Genomic DNA, 7,408 nt, shown 5'->3' on the forward strand with positions numbered 1-7,408 from the left:
CCAGTCCCTGACCCAGTCGCCAGCGCCACGCCACCACCCTGAGAGCTGTACATCCCCATACCTGCCAGGTATTCAGGAGACTTAGGGACATGTGCACAGTTCTACCAATGCTCCCTAGTTTTCTCTCAGCAACCAAGTACTTATTCCCCTCACCAGTCTAAGGTAGCATTCGTAATGAGCCTACTTACCGGACAGGCAGCTGCCTGGTCCGTAGCTATTTTGAGGCAGCATTCTGATCTCCTTACCGACTTTTGCCTATTTTCTGAGGAAATTAAAAGAGTATTTGACCACCCAGTTAAGGGCAGGCCAGCTGTGGGGCGACTATCAGAGAGAACCCAGTCCGTGTCTCAATACGGCATTAGTTATCGCATTTTGGCAGCAGAAAGCGGGTGGGGAGACTCAGCGTTACAAGACGTGTTTTTCAAGGGATTAGCGGAGGAAATAAAAGACGAGCTAGCAGTACGCGATCATAGCACCTCGTTAAATCAACTCAATGAGTTAGCTACACAGCTTGATAACAGGATAAGGGAAAGAGGCGGGAAACGGATGGATAGGAGGAGGAGACGGCTCTCCACCGGTCCCCAGCCCAGCTCTCCAGAGTTTATGCCAGCCAGCCGCAGTGCTGCCCACGCCACCAGTGAGATTCGCCAGACCTTGACCGAGGAGCCCATGCAGCTGGGACGGACTCACCTGACCCAAGCTGAAAAACAGTGACGGATGCAAGGGAAACTGTGCCTGTACTGCGGCCGGGAGGGACATTTCATCGCCCACTGTCCGGAGGTGCCAAAAGGCCCGGCTCACCAGTAGGCAGGAGGTCGCTGGTGTGTTTGTCGTGTAATTTGCTCTGTGTTTTGTTAAAGCGGCCTATTACACTGCATGAAAAGTAACATTTCCGTCAATTTCCATCACTGTAAATTGCCGTGGAAGTTCTCTCTCAGCCCCTGTGACCGTGAGGTGTTAAAATGAAAATGTGAATGCTGCAAGTTATACAAAGGCAAATTGGGATTGTGTGTGTGTGTGTGTGTTGTGGGTGTGTGTGTTTTTGTGTGTGTTCTGTGCCTACAGAATACAAAGATTTTTTTTTTTTTCATGAGGATTTAAGTGTGCTTAAATAATTTTATAGGTTTATAGGTTACATACAGGATAAGTCCTGACTTTCAAAAGCCTTTCATTTTCCACTTATCATATCAGCCCTCGCGGATCCTGAGGTCCTCTGGCACAGGCCTTTTGATTGTTCCATGGGTTTGGACCAAAGCCCACGGGGAGGCGGCATTCAGCCACTATGGTCCGAAGCTTTGGAACAGCCTGCTGGAGTGCATCAGGACCGCAGAGACTGTTTGTGTTTTTAAAAGAAGGCTCAAGACTCACCTTTTTAGTTTGGCTTTCAATTGATTTCTTATACTCTTTTAACTCAGACATGTTTTATCCCAGCACATTGTCTTTTAGTTCTCAGATCCTTTTATTTTATTTTTTTTATTCAATTTTAGGTTTTAGGTCCTTTATTCTATTGTCTTTTAGGTTCTAGGTCTTTTTATTCCATTGTCTTTTAGGTTTTAGCTCCAGTGCTTCCTCGTGGGGGGCCTCCGCACTGGGAGGGGTGTCTGGTCTGCCCGCCAGGGTGTCGTCCTGGGGACCCCTCGGGCCCAGAGGACTGGGGGGCACTGCCCTGCGTGTGGAGTCCACCCCGGTTTGTCTGGGTCGGGGGTCTCTGTTGCGGCGACGCTCCCTGTGGCCACGGCCGGTGATCCTTCGCAGTGCGGATGACTTCTCCGTAGGTGGTTTTCTTTTCCTTTTTCCTCTCATGATGCCTCAGTGCCCTGCCATCTTCGTTGGGGTGGGTGTGTGTGGGTATGTGTGTGTGTGTGGTTGTGTGCATGATGTATGTCTGCGGGTGTGTTGGGGGGGGGGGGGGTAGTTGCTTTTATATTGCTATGTTATGTTTTTATCTTTTGTTAAGGACCTTGTGCTGCATTTTTATGTATGAAAGTTGCTATAGAAATAAAGTTTGATTCATTTTCCACTTAAATTGCTAAATCAAATTGTGAAAATTAAAGCATCTACAGTTCTTATACACATCACAATTTTTCACATTTTGCCACCACAACACCAGATGAACAATGGTTCCGTGATTCCCCCTCACTTCCGGCGCCGTATGAGCGGCAGCCTTTTACAGCAGCTCGCTAGACTTTAAGAGTTTTTCTTATCTTTTTCTGCTTTTCTTGTGCATCTTCTTTATTCTTTTTAATCTACGTGTTTGTTAAAATCTGGCGCATCAGAGGCATTAAACACGGTAACTCTGGCGCTACTTCGTAATCACTTTTACAACCCGTACACTTTCTCCGCGTCTGTGGGTCCGTGAGAGACAATGGCTCCCATTGTTTACAGTAGGGATCAGCTGCGACCTGATGTCCCCCGCGAGTTAAGAAGGAGGATGCGGGGGTGCCGTGCAGGGATTAAATGTCGCGACAGGAGGAGAGCTTACAGACCGACTCTCCCATCCGTCATCATGGGGAATGTAAGATCTCTCCCCAACAAGATGGATGAGCTGGCAGCGCTGACGTGACATGAGCAGGACTACCGGCGGTGCAGTTTGCTACTGTTCATAGAGACTTGGCTGGGAATGCAGCACATGGACTGTGGCGCTGGATGGATTTTCACTCGTTCAAGCGGACCGGACAGAGAAGAGCAGTAAGAGGAAAGGAGGAGGGCTGGCAGTGTTTGTGAACGATAGATGGTGTAACTCCAGGCACATCACTATCAAGGAGCAGCTCTGCTGCCCGGACATTGAACTGCTGTTAGTCTGAGGCCATATTATCTGCCGCGGGAGTTCTTGCACGCCATAGTGGTGGCTGTGTATATTCCCCCCTCTGCTAACGCCGACGCAGCCTGTGACGTCATCAACACCGTGATCAGCAGGCTGCAGACTCAGAAACCACGGGCCCTCTTACTGATCTCTGGGGATTTTAATCATGCCTCTCTGTCCTCCACTCTGCCCAAATTCATCCAGTATGTCACATGTGCCACCAGAGACAATAAAACACTGGACTTATTCTATGCCAACACCAAGGAGGCATACGAATCATCACCTCTCCCTCCTCTGGGAAGAGCTGATCACAACCTGGTTCATCTCCTGCCTGTCTACAAGCCCCTTGTTAACAGGCAACCAGCTGTGTCCCGCACAGTGAAGAGGTGGTCTGACGAGGCTGAAGAGGCTCTGAAGGACTGCTTCGAGACAACCGTGTGGGATATATTCAGTGACTCTCATGAGGAGGACATCGACAGCTTGACAGACAGCATCACAGACTACATTAACTTTTGTGTGGAGAACACTGTACCCACCAGGACTCTATGGTGTCACTCCAACAACAAACCCTGGATTAATCCTGACATTAAGGCTCTTTTAAGGGAGAAGAAGAGGGCCTTCAAGTCAGGAAACAAAGAGGAGCTGAAAACTGTTCAGAGGGAGCTCAAAAGGAAAATCAGGGAGGGGAAGGACAAATACAGGAGGAGAATGGAGGAGCAGCTGCAGGAGAACAACACCAGAGGAGTCTGGAGAGGCCTGAAAACCATTTCAGGCCACCAGAAGCCAAACTCCCAGGCAGCTGGGGATTCAAAGTGGGCAGATGAGCTGAACAGCTACTTCTGCAGGTTTAAGGAAGCATCTGCCCCTCCCCAAGCTGTACCAGCCCTGCAGCAGCCCTCCTTCGTTCTGCCAGCACTCTGCCCAAGTACCCCCCCCCCCCCCCCCCCCCCCCCGCAGTATTCAGCTCACCACCTCCAAAGCCACCCCCCACTGTTCCTCCCAGCCCCCCATCCACTTCACATGACACTCAGCCCCCCTGCTCCAACTTGTCTCTCACACCTCTCCAGGTGAGAAATCAGCTCAGGAGGTTAAAGACCAGGAAGGCTGCAGGACTGAACGGCCTCAGTCCCAGACTTCTTAGATCCTGCTCTGATCAGCTGAGCGGGATCATTGGACATCTGTTCAACCTGAGTCTGAGGCTGGGAAGGGTGCCGCGACTCTGGAAGACGTCCTGCGTGGTACCTGTGCCAAAGACCCCACATCCTAAGGACCCTAGCTGCTACAGGCCGGTGGCAATAACATCGCACCTCATTAAGGCCTTGGAGCGGCTGGTCCTTGCCCACCTGCACCCCCTGGTGAGCTCGTCCATGGACCCGCTGCAGTTCACGTACCAGCCTGGCATCGGAGTGAACGATGCCCTCATCTTCCTCCTCCATCGAGCCCTGTCTCACCTGGAGATGCCGAGGAGCTCTGTTCGGGTCCTTTTCCTGGACCTCAGCAGTGCTTTCAACACCATCAGACCAGCCATCCTGAGGAACAAGCTGGAGCTTTCAGGAGTGGACCAACACCTCACATGCTGGATAGTGGATTACCTCTCCAACCGCCCACAGTATGTGAGGACACGGGACTGTGTGTCAGGGACTGTCCTCTGCAGTGTGGGGGCCCCCCAGGGAATGGTGCTGGCACCGTTCCTCTTCACCCTTTATACAGCGGACTTTTCCCACCTGTCACCCACCTGCCACCTGCAGAAGTTCTCTGATGACTCTGCCATTGTCGGCCTCATCACAGATGGGGACGATAGGTCATACAGAGGACTCATTCAGGATTTTGTGGACTGGTGTCAGCAGAACCACCTGCTGATCAATGCGGATAAAACCAAGGAGCTGGTTGTGGACTTCCGTCGGCGCCCACACTCTCTCCCATCACCAGTGAACATCCAGGGAAGGGACATTGAGATGGTGACATCTTATAAGTACCTGGGTGTTCATCTGAACAACAAACTGGACTGGACTCATAACACCACTGCACTTTATAAAAAAGGACAGAGCAGACTCCCTTCAGGGGCACTCCTGAAGACCTTCTATGACTCTGTTGTGGCCTCTGCCTTGTTCTATGGTGTAGTCTGCTGGGGGAGCAGCATCACAGCAGCTGACAGGAAGAGGCTGGACAAACTCATCAAGAAGGCCAGCTCTGTCCTGGGATGCCCTCTGGAACAGGTGGAGGAGGTGGGGGAAAGGAGGATGACAGCCAAGCTGTCCTCCATGACAGACAATGACTCCCACCCCCTCCAACACACACTCACTGCACTGAGGAGCTCCATCAGTGACAGGATGCTACATCCAAAGTGTGTGAAGGAGAGGTATCGCAGGTCTTTCCTTCCTGCAGCCATCAGACTTTACAATAGAAACTGCTCCAAGTAGGCGGTACAATAATCTGCATAACATTCTGTGCAATAACTGAACTGAACAATTTTTTGGGAAACAATCTGTGCAATAACCTGGGCAATAATCTGTGCAATATTCCATCCATCCATTATCTAAACCGCCTATCCCTTTCGGGATTGCGGGGGGCTGGAGCCTATCCCAGCTACAATGGGCGAGAGGAGGGGTACACCCTGAACCGGTCGCCAGCCGATTGCAGGGCCACATGCAATGACAAACAAACATTCACACTCACACTCACACCTACGGACAATTTAGAGTCATCAATTAACCTAATGAGCATGTTTTTGGCCTGTGGGAGGAAGCCGGAGTACCCGGAGAGAACCCACACATGCACGGGAAGAACATGCAAGCTTCAGACAGAAAGGCCCCGCCTGACCCGGGGATCGAACCGGCAACCTTCTTGCTGTGAGGCACGTGCACTACCTGCTGCGCCACCGTGCAGCACCATCTGTGCAATATTTCAGTACATAAAAGCCTGTAATCTGTGCAATATTTCTCTGTAAACTGTACAATATTTTAGGACATAAAAGTCTGTAAATACCCTTTTGTATATACTTTGTGTTAACTGCATACACTTTGTCTTTTAATATTCTATTCCGTTATTGATGCTGCTGTGAAATTCGGAATTTCCCCTCGAGTGACGAATAATAGAATAGAATAGAATAGAATAGAATAGAATAGAATAGAATAGAATAGAATAGAATAGAATAAATCTTTATTGTCCACCAGGGGGGTGGAAATTTGTCTTCGGCTCACCAGACACAGTAATAATAATAATAATAATAATAATAACAAAATAAAATAAGAAAGAAAACACAATAAAATGTACATCGATAAAATTAGATACATTATAAACATTAAGTATTGAGAGAAGTTCATGGCATGTCTATGGACCACATCCCATCAGTCACTTTGCAGAGTTAAGGATACTAATAGCACTAGGGACAAAGGATTTCTTAAATACATTTTTAGTTGCCAGAGGGACTCTGTAGCGCCTCCCTGAGTTTAAAGGCTCAAACTGGCTGAATAGAGAATGAGAGCGATCTGACAGGATGCTCTCCGCCTTTTTCCTTGTCCTTCCTGTAAAAAGTTGGATCAGAGGCTTCTGAGGTTTGACAATTATTTTACTTGCCACACACACAATCCTAGAAAGTTTGTTCTTAAGTCTGCAATTTAGGTGACCATACCAAGCAGGAAGATGAAAGGTTAAAACACTTTCCACCATAGTTTTATAAACAAGCTCCAAAATCTGCTGACTGACTCCAAGGCCACAAAGATTCCTGAGGAGATAGAGGCGTTGTGAGCATCTCTTCAAGATAAACTCTGTATTTCCAGAGAAGCTCAGTTGGGAGTCTAAAAAAAGTGCCAAGGTATTTAAAGTTATCCACAGTTTCAACATGTTGACCATCAAGTGAAACTGGTTCTGTCTTCAGATCTTGTTTTGTAGAAATGATTAGTTCTTTTGTTTTGGCCACGTTGATTTCCAGACAACTAATATGACCATGTTTGAAGTGCCTGAGTATGACCCAAATAGGCTGCTTCACCTACAGGATCTACTTTTTGAAGAAGGCCAACTACGGCCATGTCATCTGCATACTTAAACAATTTAAAATGTGTGTCATTGAACATAAGTTCATTTGTAAAAAGTGAAAATAGCACTGGGGAAAGAACACATCCCTGTGGGCAGCCAGTGCTCACAGTGAGCACATCTGACATGCTCCCTGAACACAAACCCTCTGTGGGCGGCATGAGAGAAAATTCCTGATCCAAAGCACTAAGGACGAGTTAATATTAAGATCAGTGAGCCTTTTCAGAAGGATATGTGTCTTCATTGAATTAAAAGGAGCTAAAATCTACGAATAAAATCCTGGCATATCCTTTGGGGTGCATAAGATGTTTTGTCATTGTATTAAGCAGAGTCAGCACAGTATCATCTGTGCCTCTGTCTCTCTTATACGCAAACTGTAACGGGTCTAACATAGCGGCCACAGTTGTGGTCAAATGACTGGCTAAAACCCGTTCCATCGTTTTACACAGTATGGAGGTTAATGCGATCGGATGAAAATCATTTGGTGTGTTTGCACCTGGCTTTTTAGGAATGGGCCTGATTACTGAAAATTTCCACAATTTTGGTACTGTGTGTGTGTCTATTAAGGCCTGA

This window comes from Chaetodon trifascialis, chromosome 9 (genome assembly GCF_039877785.1).
Source record: "Chaetodon trifascialis isolate fChaTrf1 chromosome 9, fChaTrf1.hap1, whole genome shotgun sequence".
NCBI classification, from domain to species: domain Eukaryota; kingdom Metazoa; phylum Chordata; class Actinopteri; order Chaetodontiformes; family Chaetodontidae; genus Chaetodon; species Chaetodon trifascialis.